The sequence below is a fragment of the Mauremys mutica genome, chromosome 7, assembly GCF_020497125.1.
Source record: "Mauremys mutica isolate MM-2020 ecotype Southern chromosome 7, ASM2049712v1, whole genome shotgun sequence".
NCBI classification, from domain to species: Eukaryota; Metazoa; Chordata; order Testudines; family Geoemydidae; genus Mauremys; species Mauremys mutica.
Genome location: NC_059078.1, coordinates 41,041,885 through 41,065,831, shown reverse-complemented (window position 1 = coordinate 41,065,831; position 23,947 = coordinate 41,041,885). Strand labels below are relative to the sequence as shown.

The 23,947-nt window shown below is 41.9% G+C and overlaps 1 long non-coding RNA gene across 3 annotated transcripts in view; it reads right to left on the bottom strand.

Moving 5' to 3' along the window:
• Positions 1-23,947, bottom strand: part of LOC123374163 — a 75,043-nt gene that overhangs the window by 43,878 nt on the left and 7,218 nt on the right. For 2 of the 3 annotated variants that reach the window (XR_006581019.1, XR_006581018.1), the window contains exons 2-3: positions 23,231-23,291; positions 10,320-10,378 (exon numbers count right to left, since the gene is read on the bottom strand). This is a non-coding gene — a long non-coding RNA (uncharacterized LOC123374163). Of the gene's footprint in view, positions 1-10,319; positions 10,379-21,383; positions 21,506-23,230; positions 23,292-23,947 lie in introns of those variants that run through there. The other variant, XR_006581020.1, reaches the window with a different exon arrangement.

Genomic DNA, 23,947 nt, shown 5'->3' with positions numbered 1-23,947 from the left:
GCAGCCATCTTTAACTCACTAACAGTACTGGCTCCAAGCAGCATTTTCAAGGTACAGTTTGTAAAGAGATATGAATCCTAACGTTTCTTTGTTTTGCTATATCATTTTTCAAAAATGTGGGGGTAGGGGCATGTACCAGCAGTAGGGTGACCAGATGTCCTGATTTTATAGGGACAGTCCCAATATTTGAGGCTTTGTCTTCTATGGGTGCCTATTACCCCCCACCCCCGTCCCGATTTTTCACATTTGCTCTCTGGTCACCCTAACCAGCAGGGAGAATGCATTAATTTTACACAGCCACAAGGGGGATAGGTGTCTTCCATTAACCAAATTTGTTCTTAAAGCATAAGCAGCAGTATTCAAAACTGTGTAGACAACCAAAGGAAGAGTTGCTGGACCTATTAGCAATTCTCTCCTTTCTAGAAGCAGAAGTCAGTAGCAGAAAAGGCACAGTATGTTCTCCTTTAGCCCTGCACTCTTATCTTTTGGAATAAATCATTATTATTAAGACAGAACACACAAGTTGTAGCTTAACTGAATAAGCAGAAAGACATCAGAAAGCTCTTCTCTGCTTAGTCAGTGAGGTTTGTGCCATGAGCAGAGCTGCAGCTAATAATGATAAGAGCAATTCACCTAGAAAAACAAGGCAGTTCAAACAGATCATCTTAGAGGTCAGCTAAGCTAATTGGCACATTAGGCATACAGAATGACATTCAGCCTTATGCTGAGGGCCAGTCCAAAGCTAACTGACTATTTACAAACTATTAAAGTTCTCAGAAATAAGAAACCCTTAAGGAAAACAAACTAGGTGATGGAATTGAGAAGCAGCGACTGAGGATACTGAAGCAATCCAGGTTGAAGAATGTTTTAAAAATCATGGCAGATGGCATTCTTTGACCTCAGAATGTAGGCTAATATCAATCTGTTGGAGGTTATAGTTCCTAAGTTTAATGCTTAGAGTTTTGAATTTTATCTACCCACTTGACATCCGAAACTGTACAAACATAACTGAAACATTATAAATCCAATCCAAGCGCACAGTACTTCAGCCCATTTGTTTAAGCTTTCTTAACAGAGTAAAAATGAATTTCACTCCCCAAGTGCAGTTTTGGTTTTCTTCTGATTGCCACTTTATTGGCTGCTAAAATGAATCATGGTCCAGTAGGTAAAATATCTTGTCATAGTATGTACTGAGAGCTGGCGGATTTTCAGGCTACTCTGCATCTGTTTGGATCAGAGAAGGGAGATTCACAGTAATTGTTAGAAATAAAAACATTTATTTCTATCCTTGCATTTAAGATTGTTCTGTTCCTTCACAGATTTTATTAACTTCTGAGGTTTTTTTTTCTTTTTGGCAGCTTTGAATATTAAAAATTTAGCTTAAATTCCAATTTAAGGGATTTTTGTGTTATGAAACCATGCCAACTACCAAAGTAGACAATGACGTACATTTCAACCCTTTTCATGATTCTTGTATTATAGCCAGCTAAAATATGGTTGCAGAGAAAGTGTAATAGTAGTCTGCCTGAACAATTTATTTTTACGTCTCTAGGAATAGTAGTTATCTCTCCTTAAGGCAAAAGGCATGAATTTGTTCATCTTGAGGATTAAAAAAAAATCAAATAAATATGCTAGTTTCTTCCTTAATTACATTGGAAGCGAAATATTAGCATCGTTAATATCCTGTGGGTAACATGATAGGTTCATGTGTGCTATGGGGTGTGATTTCTAAAGCACTGCACACTGCTGGGTCTATGTGGACCAATTAATATGCAGCATGTTAGTGTGCTTTAGAAATCACTCCCCTGTAGTCCACATTACCCCACTATGTACAGCAGCCATTAGTTTCTCACACCCTACTTTAGGATTAATTTTAATGTCTATCTTGTTATATTTTAGCATTGAATGTCATGCACGTGAATTCACAATATATCTAATGCATCCTCTGGACCTGCCAACCTTGTGAGAAGGGTCATGGTACATAATGACTAATCAAAGTCCTTATCTTATTTCACTTGGCAATGGGGATGGGCCATTGGCAGCAGAGCAGTCCACAGACATATGGAGGGGAAGATGTAGGACCAGGGAAAGCTGGTGGGTGGTGGAGGAAGAACAAAGAAGAGGGGTCAAGGGAGAGCTGCTCAATTGCTCCTCAGTGCATAAAGGCCCCAATATTGCAAACTGGATCCATGTGAGTGGAAACTATTGCCAATGTGAAGCCCCAGTAGCAGGAGCAGAGCCTATGTCAGCATAAAATCATTGCAGCCATGCTTTCAGCGCTAGTACCCTGCTAGATTCTTTCCAGGTAGCTGAATAAACATTTGCTCAAAAATTATAGAGCCATTCCTGATCATTTAAAACGGGCTGGAATTCTGCATTGACAGACAATCACTTCACATTATTTTATTACAACATTTTTAACCATGGATCAAAATCAGTCTTTAGTATTTCATGTCACTGTTTATTTTAAACTTTATTTTTAGCTGTCATAGTGGTAGCCATGTTAGTCTGTATCAGCAAAAAGAATGAGGAATACTTGTGGCACCTTAGAGACTAACAAATGTATTTGGGCATAAGCTTTCATGGGCTACAGCCCACTTCATCGGATGCATGCAGTGGAAAATACAAATACTCCTCATTCTTTTGATTTTTAGCTGTATTATTCTGCTGAGGGGTTGGCTGAAACCTCATCAAAGCTGAGCGTAACAGCTGCTCTTCATTCAGGATAAATGTAAATGCTCCTTTTGAGGGAGTAAGGTAGCTGAAACAATACTGCCCAAACCACAGGCCACATATGAGGCCAATCAGGAGTCTGAACAATGTGGGGGGAGGGGCTTTCAGGTATGTGAATACAAATACAGGGGGCAGGGTATTATCTGAGGGAGCTGTGCATGAGAGAGAGAAGCGGCAGAAGGACCACAGAAGCAGACAAAGAAGGCAAGAGAAAGCGCCAAAGAAGACCTGGTAGCATAACTTTGAGGAAAAAGCTAAGAGAGTGCATTTAAGGAAAGTGTTGGCTAGAAAGAGGCTTGAAACTTTCTCCTATTTGACTCCCACAGTGTTTGGAGAAACAGGACTTTATGTACATTATTTGTACATATATATAAACAGGCATGCACCAGAGACATACCTTCATCATAAATTTCTCCTCCTATTGGAAACAACCTGCAAGACCCTGAATCAAGTCAAAAGGGGAGCACTGATGCCAACTGTGGCATTCCATTTCCAAGGAGAGCTGTTGAGCCAGTATTCTTGTTGAACCAAGATGGAACAATTTACAAATGGCTGAAAGGAGTTAGAATGAAATCTAAATCAAGAGGTGGAGACCTCAGAAAAGGAATTCAAATATCATCTGAAGGTGTCCCAGAAAGGCCCGAGAAATGCCTGCAGGTGAAGATGAAATCTTTGTTGGGGAAGCAACTACAAAGTGTCTGGACAGACTGAGAAGTCCAGGTGCAACACGTCCAGTCTGGAAAGGCAAGACGTATTGATGAGATGGCCAACAACCTAGTGCCATGTTCCAGAAGGTTTTCCACAATATAGGGTAGGCCAGGAAAGCTTTGGTGAACTTGGATCTTGCTAACAGAAATGAGCTATTGAAAGATCTTAAAATACTGATAAATCATGCTGTGAAGGAAATCAAAGGGACAAAAACCAAAGTGGAAGTCTGCTGTCTGGATGAGATATTGAGCCAGCCAGAGGACGTGTGGTAAGACCAGACATTTGCTCCATCTGTAACTCTGAGGGCAGATTATTCCAGCTCAAATAATGCAAACAACCCCACTATTTGTGAAGGAAATCTCTCTGCAAGGCTTATTTGACTCAGATGAATGGCTGGGAAGATGAACAGGACTGGAGTTTCTAGCACCCAACTTGGTGCTGTGATAGTGGTGCTGTGGGCCTAGCTGTGATAGTGCTGCAGACGGCTATATTCAGACCTGGTACAAGCCCTTGACATGCAGTTTAGAGCTAGCCATCAATCTGAGCTGGCCACTGCCTAACTAGAAGGCGAGGGAAAGAGACTCGACCTGAAGTGGTAGAGGGCCCGCAAAGACTTGTGTTCCTGGCATATCCAGATACCAGTGAGGACTTCCAGGATAAACTGGCAATGGACTGCTTTACTGATGCTCAGCTGGACTTGGATTTACAAACCAAGATTAGCAAAAGGAGGCCAAAGACACTCCAAGAGGCTGTGCACTTTGACATGGAACTTAAATCTATCCTTGTCACATTTCACCAGAGGAGGAAGCAGCCATTAGTGAAGAAGATGGAAGTACATTTGTGTCTAATACATGTGATGGAAAAGAGGATTCTAATCTGGTTCACAACATTTTAGAATGAATAAGAAAAGTGCTAAATTCAGTTAATAAAACAAGATAAATTGTCTGTAATGCAAAAATTAAGGGAGGCAGTTCTTTTAAATGCTGGTACCATGAAAAAAAATGGCCATAAAAAGGACTTATCAATAAAAAGAGGACAGGACAGAGCGTCACAAGTGTCTAATGAAAGTTTGTCACCCAGTGTGGGAAACAGAGGGATGCCAAGCTGAAGGGGCAAAGTTTGGAGGATTAGCCCCACCGGTTTTGTTTAGATTTGGGCAATTAAGCAACAGTAACGGGAGTTTGGCTATTGAGTGAGTGATAAGATCTATGAAATGCATAGGAATAATGGACAGTAGCTCAAACACAAGGTATTAGACCAGACATGCCAAAAATGCTAGGGAATAGGGAATCCAAAATTGAACCACCTAATTGGTCTCAAATGCAGACAGTGACCGCAGAACATACCTGCTTCAAAATTGGGTTTGAAAATTGGACCTGTGGAATTCAAGCATGAAGTCTGGATAGCTGAAATAGTGGAAAGCTAATAGGTTTGGATTTCATTATTGCTTATAACTGTGTGATAAATTACAGGAATGCTGTCCTACAAATTCAGTCTGTGGAAATTCACTTTAAAAATGTGGCCCATGTGAAACATGGTTTGTATGCAAACAGTTTGCAGTGGACAAGTTATTCTGCCTTCAGGGGCAGAAATTATAACAGCTATATGGTATGGTAGCTTTTCAGCAAAGAAAAGGTAAGAAGTTGTTGAAACCTGCTTTGAGATCCAGGATCTCAAGGGAATTTTAGCTGTGAAAGTTCTTGTGGATTTGAAGCAGGAACTGTGGTGTGGTGTTGTTTCCACCCCCAAATGTGGGACAGAGCAAATAGTAAAAGAAGGAATCATGGTTCAAAAATATGAACCAGTGGATCTAGTTAAATACTGGTACAGAAAAAAAACTACAAGGGGTAAAGCAGTGAGGGTGAATTCCCAGAGTTTCTATAGGACATGTTCTGGCACAGTGCTGTAAATTTAATTGATCAACAAGAGAATGGTTTAAGGAACTTTCTGGTTAGGAATCAGCAGTTGTTCTCCTAATCCAACAAAGTATAGTTTGTACTGCACTGGCCCAGCACAAGCTTGATACTAAAGGAAACTGGCCCATTAAACAGCCACCTCACCTTTTACTTGTAGCAAAGAGGGAAAAGGCATTACTGGCCATTGTGGAAACGTATCAGGAAGGCATAACTGAGCCTTCAGTGAGGCCTCACCCGTAGTCCTGGTTAAGAAAAAATTATGTCAATACCAGAATCTGGGTAGACTACAGAAAACTAAATGAAGTCAAAAGGATTATTATGCATTATCATGCTTGATTCTGTACGGAGGTTCAAACTGGTTTACCACACTGCGTCTTGAAAGTGGGTATCAGCAAGTGGAAGTGGACCCAAGGGACAAGAAAAAGACTGCTTTCCCTCAGAATAAGGCATGCAATTTCAAGTGATGGCTTTCAGCCTCTGCAATGCACCTGTCACATTTTGAGAGGCTAATGGAGAGGGTATTGCATGGCTTCCCACACTTCGCCTGTGTGTTATACCTAGATAATGTCTTGGTATATACTAACTCGTGGACAGGAACTGATGCATTCACAAATGGTCTGTGATAAACTTAAGGCTGCCAATCTGAAAATTGAACCCAGAGAAATTACACCTCACTTGAAATACTTCTGGCGGTGGTTAAATCCATAGAACATTGTCACCTCTATTTGTTTGGGGGAGGGTTTGTGGTCAGGACAGACCTTTCATTCCTGCACTGGCTCTTTAGATTCAGAAATCCTGAGGAGCAACTTGCCAGGTGGTTGGAAAAACTGCAGTGCTATTTCATGATTTCTCAGAGGCTGGGCACAGGCATGGTAAAGTTTATAGTAATGCTTGTTGAGAGGCTAACTGTAAACCTGCACTAAGCAGGACAGCAAGGAACTGGTTGCTGAAGGGAATGAGAGTACTCAGGAAAAGCTGGCTGTCTCCTCTCTTCCCACAACTCGCAGCAGTGCAAATGTTCCTGGTTTATCCCAATGAATGTGGGATGGCACGAATGGAGTCCAGAGCAGCTAAAAGCTTGCCAAAGAGAGGATCCTCATATCAGAATAGTGTGTGATTGGAATATCATTTGGCAAATGCAGCCACCTTTAGTATCATCACCGAATACCATAGTAAAAGCTTTCTGCTTACAGTTGGAAGACTTGGAATTTAAGGATGAAATATTGTATAGAGGTTGTGGAAAAACCAGTGAGTGATGAGGTGATGGGTACAGGTATCAGCTGGTTATACAACATACGTTGAAAAAAGGAAGTTCTGAGTTACATCACGATCTTAAAACTGCTCGACATTTTGGAGTTGCAAAAACCTTAGCCAAGATAAGGGAGAATTTCTATGGGGTAAAATGCAGGCAGGATGTAGAAAACTGATGCAGGAAATGTGATATTTGTATTGCAAAACAGGATCCCCGTAAAACAGGGAAAGCCCCTAGGCAGCAGTATCTCTGCAGGCATAAATGGACCACATTGCTGCTTAATATGCTTGGGCCTTTACCTGAGATGGAGTTTATCAATGAATATTTGTTGGTAGCTAAAAACTACTTTAAGAAATGGCCTGAAGTTCACCCAAAATAGACTTAAGAGACTGTGACAATAGCAAAGGTTCTAGTGAATGAATTCTTCACCAGATCAGAAGTCTCATGTGAGATCAGACACCTTGATACATGTATAACTGATTCCCAATCCTAGGAGAAAGAACGGTCTGATCCCTAAGCTGGATAAACCTTGATAGGAACCATATACAATATTGACCTGAATAAATGAAGTGGTGTACAGAATACAGTTGTGTCCCAGGACTGAACCCAGAGTTATCCATAAGGAGCAGCTGAAAAGGTACTGGGAGACAGGGTTGCAGCATGGCTGTCCCAAGAACCTGAGGATTTAGCTGTAGAAAATTGAGGCTGGAAGGTCTGTGACAGAGAAGAGTTCTTTATTAGAACAAAATGGGCAGGGTCTGTTGCAGCCAGCAGATTTTGCAGAATCAATATGTACTCTCCAGGGACTCATTGAAAGAGGCCCTTCTTGGGTGGCTGAAAGGAAATAAGGCAGGGAGAGAAGAACTTCAAGGAGATTTTGATGGAAATAAAACCAATGTGAAAATGTCCTGACAGAAAAACACTATGTAAATAGTTAAGGCTTGTATCATTTGTGATTGTAAATTATTTTTCTTTCTCTTTGGAATGGGTCATAGAGGGTGTCACCATTCTGGACTATATTGAGATGATGGGTGGAGTTGAGGTGTGTGTGGTGGGGAGGGGTGTTCACACAGTGCTGAATGCAAATGCAGGGAACTAGGTATTGTTTGAGGGAGGGATAGTGAGTAAGTATGTGTGTGTGACACACACACACACACACACACACACACACGGGGGGGGGGGCGGGGGGGGCAGAAACACTAGAGAAGCAGACAGAGAAGACAGCAAGGAAGCCCCAGAGAAATATGCATAGATAACCTTTAGGAAAAAGCTGAGAATTTTGGGGGAGAGTGCTGGCTGGAAAAATGCTTGGAACTGTGAATAAAGAAACTGTGTCCTGCTGAATGATTCCACCTGTGTTTAGGGAAGCAGGACATTATGTCTGTTCCTTGTAAACAAACAGGAAATTGCATCAGAGAAATACTTAACTCATTCCTCAATATCTCCTCCTAACAGAACCAATCCACAAAACTCTGAACTTTACTAACCATTCAGGTTAAAAGGGATAACAACATTAACTTTCTCAATCTGATCACATCTTTCACATGTATATTTTTTCCCTTATGCACTAACATTGAAGGAAATTGCATGAAGGTTTAAGATAGGAAGCAAAGATGAGGCAAGCTGTTTTTATTCTTAAAGCTTGATGTGCTATACCATTTTTTAAATTTTAGAAATAAAGGGGTTAGATTTAGCAGCTTCATAATAAAAAAATTCATGAGATAAATGCAGCTGATATTTCAGTGCTTGGATTAGCCACATAGTGTCACCCTAGACCATCAAAAAGTCTAATGAAAGGTATCTAGTCTAATCTTTGAAAGTTGTATTAAAAATACTGTTGGAAAAGGATTTCCTACTTCCTAATCAAGTAATGAGCTCCATCAAGGAAGCTGTTTCATACTACGTCAAGCACAGGGAGCCAGGATGCAGTCCTCATTCAAATTCTCATCGGAGCAGTCTGATTTAGAATGTGTGCCATATCTAAGTCTCAGTCTAATCACTTTCAGCATTATGGAATTTTATTGGTTCATTTCTGTTCCTCTTAGAGAACTTGGGTCCTACATTTGCATTTTTGAGCTGCTGACACTGACATGTTATATTAACTTCAGAGCATTTTTTGACATCTGGCTTGGTGTGCAGATTTTGCAAATTTCTGAAAGATATGTTTGAGTTTTGAAGGCATGTACAGTACATTTCTTCAGCAGCAGCTGCTGCAGCAGATACTATTTTTAGTGAACACAAATGTACCTTAAAGATAGCCCAGGCCAGAAGATGAAATGTGCCTTGCCTTTCACTTCGACTCTTTGAGGGAGTTCTGAGAAGAAAGGTAGCGCATTCCCAAGTTTAAACCTCTGTTTTGCTTTTAGGTCAGATCCCATAATGGAAGGGGTCTATTTTCCAGATCTTTGATTATAACTCAGCTTCCTTAGAAGCTTTGATTATAACTCAGCTTCCTTTGCGTTCTTTGGTGTAGCGCAAAGAATTACTTTGCCAAATCGATTTTTTTCTGAACGCACCCATTTTTTAATTAAAACACCAGCTAAATAACTGCCTAGCTGTTTCACTGTGGCAGTAACTGCAACCCCCCTTCTATTTAAGTTGTTCATGCCCATATATGGCCAACATAATAATTGGAGATGCAAATGGGAGAACTGGCAGAGGTTACAGCAGCACCCCTAACTGGAGGTGGATAGATCTGCCTTTCATTTCAAAGGTTCTCATTGTGAGTGGCTCCCCATCTGTGCCTGGTGACCCAGATCAGAGGCTGCCATGACTGCTGCCTGGCAATGAGGCTGTGTCTTTTTTTTTTTTTCCTTTCAGAGTCACACCTCATCACACTTAGCCCTGGCTTGGCCATCTCACAATTCAATATTATAGTATCTCCTACATTTGGAAATGACAGGAAGTGTAGTATTCAGTGGCCCAACTCTACACATAGAGAGCACATTATGCTTGTGGTTCGGTGGCTATCAGTTAAATAATATGCAAAATATCAAGTGTTGTCTTTGACCATCTCTCCCTGCCTGCTACAGTTGCAATCATTTGAAGCACTCAGACTAGCACAAGGAAGACTCGCAGTAAATTTGAAATCCAGACTTTGGCCAATAAGGACATTTGGCCATTCACAGTAATGAACGTAGAATGTTCTTAGAGATGAGAAGGGTCTAGAACAGAGAGTCGTCTAGTCCGTTTTTCTGCCAAAGCAGGATTGTTTCCTATTGTACATTTACAAGTAAGCGTTCTCGTCTAGTATTTAAATTGTCCCAAGTGGCAGGGGTTACACTGCTTCCCTTGGGAAATTTTTCCCACAGCATAATTCATCTTTGTTTCCTTAAGTTCTGCCTTCAATTCTCCTCTCTTAATTTCATCCTATTTTTCCTCTGTATATCCCCTTGTGCAAATCTTTTTCACCTCTGCTGAAAACATATCCCTAAATAACTTTTCACAGAAGACATTACTGATGCCAAGACAACCTCACAAATTTTCTTTCAAATAATTCCTCATTCTTTTCATACCTTACTATTAAGCGTGATGAGAATCTTGTTTAACTTTTCCCCCTATTGACACATCATAAAGGAATGCACAGAACTGGCACAAACCCTTTGGGTCCAGGTCTCTCTCTCTCTCTGTTACATGGCTGTAAATCTGTTCCATGCAGTGGAGTACTGCACACGTATAGCAGAGCTCAGAATATAGCAAGTTATACTCACATTTTAGCAGTATGATACGTTTATTAAATCACCAGGTGCCACCCAGCAGGAAAATCTGTCTGTATAATAGTTGGAAAATATTCATTATTTAAAGGATTACTAGGGTTTATTCCCCTAGAGCATTTATTTAATTTATTTATTTATTTTATTTAGCACTGTAACAAAAAATGTTTGGTCCCCCCCCCCGAGATTGCTTTAATGTTTGATCCCAGTTTTACCTAGGAAGGTTGTAATTTTCTTTCTAACCCAATACTAGCTGATTTTATTATTGGCTTTCTGTATAGAATAGTAGTAGCTGAGTTAATCACTAGTTCATACCAAAGTAGTTTATTCCTAGTTACTCTATTATCCATGTTTTCCTTGTTTGCTGGATGGTTGATAAATCACTGGCATTGGGATTTGATTTTTGTGTTGGTGACATTTATATGTCGCTCACAATATGTTATTAGATCAGAGACTTTATTTAAAGGTAAAAGAAAATGCTTTTCAGTGTGAATTAACTCGTAACAAATACAATTTAAATCAAGATATCATAGAATCACAGGACTGGAAGGGACCTCAAGAGGTCTTCCCTATCCAGTACCCTGCACTCATGGCAGACTAAGTATTTTCTAGACCATCCCTGACAGGTGTTTGTTTAACCTGCTCTTAAACATCTCCAATGACAGAGATTCCACAACCTCCCTAGGCAATTTATTCCAGTGCTTAACCTTGCTGCAATTTAAGCCCATTTCTTCTTGTCCTATCCTCAGAGGTTAAAAAGAACAATTTTTCTTCCTCCTCCTGTAATAACCTTTTATGTACTTGAAAACTGTTATCATGTCTCCCTCTCAGTCTTCTCTTCTCCAGACTAAACAAATCCATTTTTTTCAATCTAGACTTTTAATCATTTTTGTTACTTTTCTCTGGACTGGCTCCAATTTGTCCACATCTTTCCTGAAATGTGGTGCCCAGAACTGGACATAATACTCCAGCTGAGGCCTCATCAGTGCAGAATAGAGCAGAATTACTTCTTGTGTCTTGCTTACAACACCCCTGCTAAAACATCCCAGAATGATGTTTGCTTTTTTTGAAATAGTGTTACACTGTTGACTCATATTTAGCTTATGATCCACTGACCCCTAGGTCCCTTTCCGCAGGACTCCTTCATAGGCAGTCATTTCCCATTTTTTATGTGTGGAGTACTTTGCATTTTTCCTTATTGAATTTAATCCTATTTACATCAGACCATTTCTCCAGTTTGTCCAGATCATTTTGAATTTTAATCCTATTTTCCAAAGCACTTGCAACCCCCTCCCAGCTTGATATCGTCTGCAAACATTATAAGTGTACTCTTTATGCCATTATCTAAATCATTGATGAATATATAGAACAGAACCAGACCCAGAACTGATCCCTGAAGGACCCCACTTGATATGCCCTTTCCTGCTTGACTATGAACCAATGATAACTACTCTCTGGAAATGGTTTTCAAACCAGTTATGCACCCATCTTCTAGCACAGGGGTAGGCAACCTATGGCACGCATGCCGAAGGCAGCACGCAAGCTGATTTTCAGTGGCACTCTCACTGCCCATGTCCTGGCCACCAGTCCGGGGGGCTCTGCATTTTAATTTAATTTTAAATGAAGCTTCTTAAACATTTTAAAAACCTTATTTACTTAACTAAACTATTGTTGCATGTAATTTATTATAAGACTTCTAGAAAGAGACCTTCTAAAAACATTAAAATGTATTACTGGCACGCAAAACGTTAAATTAGAGTGAATAAATGAAGACTCGGCACACCACTTCTGAAAGGTTGCCGACCTCTGTTCTAGCGGCTCCATCTAGATTGCATGTCCCTAGCTTTTTTTATGAGGTCATGTGAGACAGTATCAAAAGCTTTACTAAAGTCAAGATATACATCATCTACCTCTTCCTCCAATCCACAAGGCTTGTTACCCTGTAAAGAAAGATATTAGGTTGGTTTGACATGATTTGTTCTTGACAAATCCATGCTGACTGTTACTGATCACCTTATTATCTTCTAGGTGTCTTCAAACTGATTGCTTAATTATTTGCCCCAGTATCTTTCTGGGTACTGAAGTTAAGATGACTGGTCTGTAATTCCCTGGGTTGTCCTTATTCCCCTTTTTATAGATGGGCACTACATTTGCCCTTTTCCAGTCCTCTGGAATCTCTCCCACTTTCCATGGGACTTTTCAAAGATAATCGTTAATGACTTGGATATCTCCTCAGTCAGCTCCTTGAATATTCTAGGATGTATTTCATCAGGCCCTGGTGATTTGAAGACATCTAACTTATCTAAGTAATTTTTAACTCGTTCTTTCCCTATTTTAGCCTCTGATCCTACCTCATTTTCACTGGAATTCATCAACTGTACAGCACTCAGGAAAACAAGCTAACAGGAATCTATAAAATCTGTGCTTAATTATATTTCCTTGAGCTCTAAATACTTATCCAAAGTCAAGTACATTTTTCTTAGTCTTGCCTTTATCCACCCGCTAGTTCAATTTTCTCTCAAGCACCTCTGTGCTTTCTCCCATGAAGCACCCCTGGCTTGGGAAACACTTCCCTGTAAAGTCGAAGCTTTAGCCCCCAAATCTCCCCTAAAACTCACCTCTGCCAGGATACCTGTAAAACTCTGCCAGGGGCTGGTATGCTGAGACTGTCACTTTTTAATACTATTCATGATTACTTTTCTGTGTAACTCATTTCCCAGAATGCTCCTATCTTCATTCCATATTTGTTACATCCATCTCTTGTATCTTATCATCGGCCTGATCCAATGCCCAACTGAAATTAACCAAAGGGTTCCCATTGATTTCAATGGACATTGGATTGAGCACCTTGTGTATATATGGTAAGCTCTCTGGGGCAATGCCTAGCCCTGTGGAGCTCTGATCCCTGTTCGGAGCCTCTGGACATGCTCACCAGCATAATAATTAGAAAGTTGTTTGGCATTCATGTTGTTTACTATTGGGTTTATAATGAATTAGCACTATAGCAATACAGTAGAGTCTGCTTATTACCGCTCCCTCGGTTGCCAGGAAAACATGCTATTATCTGGCAGGTGCTAATAAGTGGAAGACAGCTTTCTGAGGCAGCAGCCCGGTAAGGAGGTGCTGGGAAGAGCCTTCTCTGGCTTCAGCGCTGGAGCCCGGCTTGTGGGTAGGGCAGCAGCAAGGAGGGTGGATGCAGCCAGGAGGCCGGGGCTTTCCATGAGGAGCAGGGTGAGCAGCATATATATTCTGCATGCTGCCACAAGTTGCATGTACTGTGAACATATCCTAAGTCTTTTCAGCACATATTCTTCCAGCCCTGGCCAAAGCTAAGAAGTGTTGAGGTGTTCAAAAGTGAAAAATAATTGAAAAAGTTTGGTTAACAATTTTTTACAAACTTCAGCACAGGTTAGGTTCATGTTTTGGGAAAGTTAAATCTTTGGAGGAAGACTTATTTTTATCTGCACTGATTGAGATAAACCTGTGACTCAGGTTTCTGGTGCAAATACTCATGATGATGAATTTGAAATCTGCTTTCTGGAAATATTTTTGATAGATAGAAAATCCTCTGTTTTGTTAAGTGAGATCATTTGCTTGCACATTCAAGTGATGTGAATAGAAAGTGTAAACACAAAGTGCAAATACAGTTAAAGTAAGTTAGGCTGAAAATTCAGATGTATAATTATGAATTCTCTTAAATTTTTGCCAACTTATTTTTAGCTATACCTTTTTTCCCCTTTGAATAATTCTTAATAATAGTGATTGTATTTAGAATTTCAGATTTTTCCCCCCATTCAGCACTGGAGTTTTTTTCTAAGTAGATAAACAGCCCAGTTAGAATAACAAATAGTCATTTTCTCATCTTTCTACCACAAATTGCCTCTGTTCCATCTTGAACATATAATTCACACCGTTCTATAAAATGGTGTGTGAAAAGCAGAGAACCCCTAAATGCCTAAATCAGAGGCAGAAAAGTAATCTGCCATTGAAGCTGCTGCAATTTCCTTTGAAACAAAAACAGCAACTTTTCAACATATCCCAAAAACTTTGACTCTTTGATTCTGCACAGCAGATATCAGAAATGCAAATTAATTCACTTTGATGCAGTTGAATGACATTGTATCTGATGGGGAACCAAACAGGGAAAGTGTGTAATAAGAAAAAGTATAAGGATGATGCAGGCTGAAATTTGCTGCTGTTTGAGACACGCTAAGCTTTTTCCTAGACGTAGGATATTTTTGGAGGATCTAAGTTTGCCTTCTATTTTTTTATATATCTACACACCCAACACACTTGTGGTATGGCACACAGATAGCAGCAGTCCCCAGTGTATCTAAGCTCAGTCTAAAAGTAAAGAGAGAGAATACATGATGGTTTTTGAGGTTTCCAACATATTTCCCCTTACATCTAGGTGCATTACATGCTTCAGTATGCTAATTTGTCATAAGGATGCTATTTAGTTAACTGGCACACCATTTAGTATATACCTTTAAAAACTTCTAGTGGATGTTTTCAAGACCTAGTGGGACTTGCTGTGGCTTATTTAAACCACCACTGAATAACAGTTCTGTAATGTTCTACTCTGAAAGCTATGCTTGAGGAGCAAGAGGGAATTTGCTGTAGTGGTGTTTCACAGAAGTTACAGGTCCAATGCTCAGAACTCTGAGATATCTATGACTGCTTGGACTTAAAAACCCTAGGAGCTGGTAAGTAACTGTAAAAATTCCTTTTCCTATCTTATGCCACTGTTCAGGGCAATTGCACCTGTATCACCTGCCCCACCCTGGTCCCTTGAGAGCACCCTTTCTAGGCGCCTAGCTCCTCAGTCATCACCTCTCTTGGGCAGAGACCCACATCTCTCCCACTCCTGACTGGGGTCATTCCAGGCTGCCTACAGTATGATACTCCCAGCAACCAGACTGACTAAACAGGCCAGTGTCTATGCTTTGCTTTCTCCCCAGAGGCTATGAACAGCTGTAATTGCCACCAGTTATAAATTACTACACAGCTTTTTCTAAGCAAGCACATTTATGCTTAAGGTGAAAGCAATACATAACACATATTAAAAACAAACAAAAAAGAACCTACACACATGCTAATAAGCTTACCAGAGATAATCCCACAACTTCAACAAGGGCTCTGGTAGATGTCAGTCCTTCAAATGGGTTTTTTGTGTGGTTACAAGTGTGTAACAGCCTGAGCGCAGAACTAGCATGCCCATGAATGGGTTAGGCCATATCTACACTACCCATTATTTTGACAAAACTTATGTTGCTCAAGGGTGTGAAAAAACACACCCCTGAGCAACACAAGTTTCACCGTCAGAAGCACTCATTTGCACAGCTCTCTGCTGGCAGGAAATGCTCTCCTGCCGACATAGCTACCCCCACTTGTTTAGATGGTTTTATTATGTCGATGGGAGAACTCTCTCCTGTCAGCATAGAGAGGCTACATGAGTGATCTTACAGCAGTGCAGCTGCATTGGTAAAGCTGTGCTTGCATAAGCTTGCTAGTGTAGACATGACCTTAATCATTCCTTTATACAGCTTGGGCCTTTGAGCTTGAGACTCTGAGAATAGGTAATTAGCAGACAATGGGCATCTCCCGAGGGCATAGCTTCAAAAAATTGGGTTTTTGCATAACCAGAGGTGGTGAATTTGTGTTCACCTCCCCCTAGAAATTCCCAGAGTAAACCACTTGACACTGTCCATTGTTGTCTGGTACATTGTTCAATACAGTCCTTTGAAATTCATAACACTTCCTGGGGTTCAATCACATCTCCCCGTAGAGAGATTACATACAATCTTGGCCCACCACAATACATAACCTTTGTAATTAATACAATGGACTCTAAAGATACTTAAACTTAATTCAGTGATGTTTTTCAAGGATATTGCAGGAAATTGATGCATCTGTCACACTATCCTCCTCCCCTTGCCATCAGTTCCACACCTCTCTATTGTGCTCTTCTCCTTCTTCTCTAATCCCCAATCTTTCTCCTCACTGAAGTGTGAATAGCTGGCTCATTCCCACATGCTGCTTTCAGAGCACAGAGTTGCTACACTTCCTGGCTTTATTCCATCCTGTTCTGCCCTTGGCTGCTTTTAACCCCTTCCTTCAGTGCTGCTACCTTCCTAAGGGATAGGAAAGGGCTGCAATTACCAGGAATGAACTGATAAATCCTGAGGAATTCCTGGCCAAATCGGGACTGTTGGCAACTGTGATTAGGTGGGCAGAGCCTGTGAGGCAAGCTCCCTGGAAAGGACTGGCTCCACCCAATAGTTCTGTTCCGGCTCCTTATACCCCCAGCCATAGAAGTTTCCATTGGAGTGCCCTCAATGTGCCTCACCCTCCACACACACTTCCACCCCCAACCCCAACCCACCCAAACCTTTGATCTAGCCAGTTGTGGAGGGTTTAAACTCCTCGGGATTGGCCAGTGTCCTGAGGTTTAAGGCCCTGATTCAGCAAAGTACTGAGGCACATACTTAAAACAAGCACTCAAGTCCCATTGATTTCAATGGAATTACACCAGGGATTCGTTTGTTTTCCTAGGTGTCCTGTCTGTTACTTCTTTCTCCTGAAAGAAATGGCTATGTCTTGATTCTACACTACTGAAGACCTGATCCTGTGAGGTGCTGAGCCACCATCTCCAATGTGCTCAGCACCGCACAAGATTGGGACTTAACCCACTGGTACCATGACTCTTCTAATACTCAAGGCTGCGGATGACATAGTGACTAAAAATTGCTGGGGCCCAATGACGTACACCCAGCATCTCAGGTTAAGGCCTAGTTATCAGAATACTAGGTGACTATGCTATCATTTAAAATAACTATCTGGAGAGATTTCAGGATGTGCTACAGTTAGAAAATGAACAATTTCAGTATAGTTTGTTTCTGAGTTTGTATCTGTCACTGCTTGTTTGGGCCAAGTTATTTTACAATCTACATAAATCACATGTTCTACTGTGATTTTCACAGCCATCAGCCCCCTAACAATCATATTGGGTAGTTTGTTTTTTCTCTTTGACTTAAAATAAACCTTAGCTTAAATTTATTTGTCATTCCTTTATAGTGTAATTACTGTACACAAACAAAATGGGGAACAACCTGTGACAGCAAAATTTATCAACAGAATCCTGAACACAAAATGTAAGTGGGCTTGAAATCTATTTTCCTAAGTAACTGCAATTGCTAAAATGGAACCTGCTTGTTTAAATGTTCAGTTACCTTCTTGTTTGTTTTTAAACTGAATAGCTAGCCAGCAGCTTTCAAGAAATCTTGCAATGATACACACATTACAAGTGTGAATAACGGCTAAGTAGGAAATCATGGAAAGCCTCTGCAGCAATTCGCTTTGTAAGCTGGATATTACTTGTGGACACCACTGATCTGCGAAGAGACCAACAAAGTGTCTCCATTGTGTGTGGAGCGCCAGACCCACTGCATGGTGTCCAGCATGTGGTTATATTTAAAAATATAAGAAGTGGCAAAACTAGAGGGATCTGAGGGATTCTACCCTCATCTGGAAATCCCTGCTGAGGGTCTAAGGAGCTTGGTGAGGTTTTTCTGCTTCGTTCCATCACAGGGAAATGGTGGGATCTGTAATGGAATACAAAGGTGTGAAGCAACTGGGATTCCAGCCAGCAAACCCTGTTGATTCTTGTGGTCTGTGCCTCCACATGTGCCTTGAGGTCTGCTGCTTTTCCCTGGGAACACACTTCTACTGGACCCGTGTGCCAGGGACTATCCAGGTGGCACCTGCCCTGAGGATCCCATCTCAGAGGGTACTTAGCAGGAAGTTAATGGAGGCTTCTGGCTGTATTAATACACTAGGTCTATTTGTGGTAGGTACTTGGGGGCAAAAGGTATGCACTCCCTCTACCTTCCCAAGCGCCTGCCTCCTACCCACTAGGAGCCATCAGGATTGAGGATGGGCCTATTCTGTGGGAGATGATGGAACAAAAGGAGGGTAAGAGGACCCTCGCAGAGATGCGCTCATCAGCATAAGTAAGGTTTGCACTGTTGGGCTCTATGTTTTGCCACTGTTGTTATGTGCATAATGATAGTTACTTTGCACTTAATATACCCTGTCTGGAGAAGGCATAAATGTGTTTAGCTTAATGTATCTTGTCACCTTATCTGTCATATACAGAGAAAAACTCCATATCTTCAGAACCCTTATCGGTGTCCCAAAATAGGATTCAAACTGCCTTGAAGGAAATGGGTTGAGAAGTATTTGCGGTGGGGGGGAAAAATCATCCAAACAGTCACACATTCAGTCTCCTTAAAAAGCCAGAGTAGTTAAATTTAATGAAAAGGGAAACAAATTTGTTGTCTACCATAGTTATTTAATGGAAGATAAGTTACTAGCAGTGATAAGAAATTGTTTTTTTTTTACATTTGCAAGGGACATTCCAAAAGGTTTGCCTTGCTGCACAGATCAGATTCAAATGGTATAAAGGAATGACATTTCATGGTCCTGTTATTTTTATGACCACATAGGTTAAGCTGTGGTTGAATTTTAAATATTTTACATATTTCCCTCAATATGAGAGATTTGTAATGTAAATGTATGCAACTGCCATCAATATTCTAATGAGCTCAGGTTATTTGTTCATCACTTTCCTCTTTTAAATTTAAAATAAAATATTAAGAGTTGATGGGACCAGTAGAGTCTTTTGTGATTTGATAAATATTTTTAGGACTTATTATTGTAAATTTAAATTGCCTGACATTTTCCCCATGGTGATTCTTCAATTATAGAGCAGTACAAATTGCACTGAGAAACTATTATTTTTTACACTTGTCCTGCTATGTTATAATGTGTGTAGATCACACTGGTTTTGCTGGTCTTTGTTAGTACTCGATCCTGCATTCCTTATGCAGCCAAATTTCTTATTTAAATGCCAGCATTCTGGTTAGAGGGTTTCAGGTAGCTGTTTTCTCCCTGACAGTACAAAGACAACACCATACTGTTTCATATTTGCCAATTTCAATAGCTTGGATAACTATTCTTTCTTTGATGTCACACTGTTATTCAGCAGCCAGTCTTCATGGTCACTAATTACCTGTATACAGTGCCATTTCTGAAGAGCATATGCCTCTTCCAGCTTCTTCCTTTCACTGCTCTCCATGCCTTAGCACCCTTATTGCTAAACAGACAAAGGCAGTATATGTAGGCCTGGATATGCCAGCACTATTGACATGAATGGCCTTGACTACACACAGAAATGCCTGTTCTGATACAACTTCCCATATTTGTGCAAAATAACATGTGACATCAGCCAGGGCCTCTCTCCCACCGGACAGATTTGAAACCCTATGGGAGCTCATCATCACAGTCACAAGGTTCTCCATCACCACAGCCAGAGCATGCCTCCAGCTCCTGGGTCATATGTTGACATGCATGTTTGTGGTTCGCTATGCCAACCTCCAGCTCTAGTTGGCCTTGGTATTCTCCCAGTCCAGCGACAGGATGGACAATGTCCTCACCATGCCCAAAGCGGGGATCGCCTCTCTGCGATGGTGGTCCTCCCTGGGGAACATTCTCCAAGGGGTCCCGTTCAGGGGCTGACCCCCGTCCATGGAGCTGATGTCCAGTGCGTTGGACCTGGGGTAGGGAGCCTATATGGGGAACGTTCAGACCCAAGTTCCGTGGTCTGTGCAGGACCTTGCTCTGCATATAAATGTCAAGGAGCTCAGGGTGGTCCGTCTGGCATGTATGGCCTGCTGCTCACACCTGGAAGGCAGAGTGGTCAGGGTTCTCATGGAAAACATGGTCTCGATGTTCTACATCAACAGGTAAGGCGGGGCCCGTTCCTCAGCCCTCTGCCAGGGAGCCTTCAGACTGTGTGACTTCTGTATAGCCCACAATATTTGCCTGGAAGCCCACCACTTACCAGGCACCCGGAATTCTCAGGCAGATCACCTGAGCCGAAACTTCTCCTCTCAGCTCGAGTGGTCACTACACCCAGAGATGGTGCATAGGATTTTCCAAATGTGGGGCACTCCCCAGGTGGACCTGTTTGTGACACAGCAGAACCGCTGGTGTCCCCGCTTCTCCTCCAGTGGCGGGTTGGGTGTGGGTGCCATCTCTGATGCCTTTCTTCTGTCCTGGTCAGGCTAGCTTTTCTATGCATTTCCCCCAATCCCGCTGATTAGCAAGGTCTTAGAAAAGATAAAAACGGACAGGGCCCGGGTCCGCCTGATTGCCCCGCCATGGCCCAGGCAACATTGGTACGGGACTCTCATTAGCCTGGCAGTTGCCTCGCCATGGCCATTGCCATCCCGCCTGGACCTGCTATCCCAGGACCAGGGCTGCCTCCTCCACCCCAGCCTAGTGGCACTCCACTTCACATCATGGCTGCTTAATGGTTAGGCCAGGAGGAGAGGACTTGCTCAGAAGTGGTTCAGCGCATCCTCCTGGAAAGCAGACAGCCCTCCACACTTTGGGCCCACCTGGGTCTTGGTTTTCCCAGTGGGCAGCTGATCGGGGCATTTCGCCTGTGGCTGCTCTGATTCAGCTCATTTTAGATTACCTCCTTCACCTTAGAGCCCAAGGCCTCGCACCCTCCTCCATCAAGGTGCACTTCGCAGCCATATCGGCCTTCCACCCTCCCATGCAGGGCCACATGGTGCTCTCCCATGCCATGACTGGCCAATTCCTTAAGGGTTGGATCGTCTCTTCCCGTATGTTAGCCCCCAAGTCCTGCAGTGGGACTTGAACTTGGTGCTGACATGGTTCACGGGTCCCACATTTAAACCACTAGCTACATGCTCCTGGTCGCACCTCTTGTGGAAGGTAGCCTTCCTGGCGGAGATCACATACACTAGATGAGTCTCGGAACTCTGGGCCCTGACCTCTGAACCCCTGTACACAGCGTTCCATAAGGATAAGGTCCAGCTCCAACCACATCCTTCATTCCTCCCCAAGGTGGTCTCCGCCTACCATATGGGTCAGGACATTTTCCTTCTGGTGCTCTGCCCCAAGCCCCACCCATCTAGTGAGGAGCACTGCCGCCACATGCTGGATGTGAGATGGGCTATGGCTTTTTACCTGGAATGTACAAAACTGTTCAGGAAGTCCTTGCAGCTGTTCATCGCCTTGGCCAAATGCATGAGAGGCCGGCCGATCTCCACTCAGTGGCTCTCCAGCTGGATCACCTCGTGTATTTGTACCTGTTACGACCTGGCAGGAGTCCCCCGGCTGTCAATTGTGAGGGCACACTTGACTAAGGCGCAAGCCTCATTGGCTGCCTTTCTGGCCCATGTCCCCATCCAGGACATTTGTAGGGCTGCCAGATGGTCTTCAGTTCATCTCACATTATGCAATCGTCTCCCAAACCAGAGAGGACGCCGGGTTCAGCAGGGCTGTACTCTGCCCTGAGTGTCTGTGAACTCCTACCCACCTCCAACAGATATAGCTCGGAATCACCTATTGTGGAATGCACATGAGCAATCACTAGAAGAAGAAAAGACAGTTACCTTTTCCGTAACTGGTGTTCTTCAGGATGTGTTGCTCATGTCTATTCCACATCCCACCCTCCTTCCCCTCTGTCGGAGTTGTCTGGCGAGAACGAACTGAGGGAGAGGGGAGCACACAGTGCCCCTTATACCATGCCATAGCAGCGCTACTCCAGGTGTTGCTAGGGGCGCTCCCATACAGGTACTGCTAGTGGAAAAACTTCTGGTACTGGTGCATGTGGCGTGCACACACACCTATTGTGGAATGGACATGAGCAACACATCTCAAAGAACACCATTACAGAAAAGGTAACTGTCTTTTGTTCTTCCACTTAGTGAATCTCATCCGCTTCAAGTCTCCAGATCTTTCTACTGGGTGTGCTAGGTCCTGCTCTGAAGCTATTTTCGCAATCTGTAATACCCTCTCTGCATGTGATGCCCTTTCTATTTCAGGGCTAAGTAGCTAAGAAAGGAAATATGACCCCTTCCCAGGAACATCAACCAGAATTCGGACTGCAATAAATGTTGGGGTAAGTAAACAAAAGTCTGGGGATGTTCTTTGGAAGTTTAAGTTATCCAAGCTCTTCTAAACAAGCAAAGTCTAAGTTTGTCTTTATTTAAGACAAACCTGTACATACATTTCAAAGTCTCTTTTTGGACAAGACAGAGTCAGAAAAATAATTGGCTTTGCAAAATGAATACATAGAGCATCTCAGCCTACAAGTTTAAGTGCCGCTCTTAAGTGCCTCTTTGTGGTACAATCAAGGAATCTTAAGATGTTCTGAAGATAATTTTACCATATCTCCACTTAAGGTAGAAGAAAAATTGTATCACATGCCTTTCACTACAAATAAACTTCACTCAATGTGCCCACAAACTTTAACCACCTGCACAGCAGTAAGGTGATCACTAATATCCATGAAAGGAAAAGACTAAGGCACAGATTGAGCATAGCACATAAAGTTTATATACTTACATCTATCTTTACTTAAAAATAACAATGCATTTAAGTTTTAACAATATGTTTAAATCCCACTGAAGTCAGAAAAGGGACTTAAGCATATTAAACACCTACTTAACGAGCTGGATTTATGCTCATGTTGACATGCTTTGCCGAAATGGGGCTTAATGCAGCAAACTTAGCGCCAGAAGTAAAATCAAGGCTATAGAGAATAAGTGTGAATTACTAGGACTAGTACAGTAAGAACTCAAATACCACAGAGAGAGACACAGTATAAGAACTTGGACAGAATAGTAAGGATCTGATACACTTCTATTGTTACTCTCATTTTATGCCAGTGTAACTCCACTGAAATTCAAGGAATTATACTGGTTTAAAACTGGAACAATGCACTGGTGAATCAAGTCTCCACAGAACTCTTGAAAGTTTCCAAATGTTTTATAAAGGGAGATGTCACTGAATAATAATAGCAAGCCTACCTTCAGTGGGTTTTCTTCTTGTGCATTTTCCCCTGCTCTGATTTTTTGTTGTATATTTGTCCTGAAAAAGAATCAGAGACATTGGGAGATAAAGGAGCCAAAAAAAGAGAGAACATGGGTTGAATGATAAACTGTTACTGAAATATTCAGGTATCTATGGCTGTTTTGTATTCATGTGTTCAAGCTCTTTTCCAGCCTGAGACTTGTGCTTCTGAATATCTGTTTATCTAATTAAGCTCACAAGACTAGAGCTGAATTCAAAATACTTTTTTTTTATGCAGGTTTGTTCACAAGGGAGCATTTCTCAAGCTTGCTCAGCACCAATCTGGATGTGATTTGTTTTCCCACTTTGGAAATGCTTGGCTGATTCAGTCCTAAGGAATTAAAGCTCCAAAGGCTGACATACTAAAACATAAGGCCAAAATCATGTTGCACGAGAGCAGTTAAAAACTGAAAGGATGGAAAGAACCTGGCAAAATCTAAGATTGGATGCATCCTAGAATGTTGAACCAACAGCCGAGATGCTAGTGATAACATTTCACAAACCCCAGAAATCTGGTAAGATGCCTGAGGGAGCAGAAGAAGGGGAGGGATATTCTGATTCTTCAGGAAGAGAGTCCTGCTAATTATACATTACTTATCCTGTCTATAACCAATGTAAATCACACATGACCAGATTTTCTGGCCTTAACATGGATACTGGGGGGTATTTGGGAG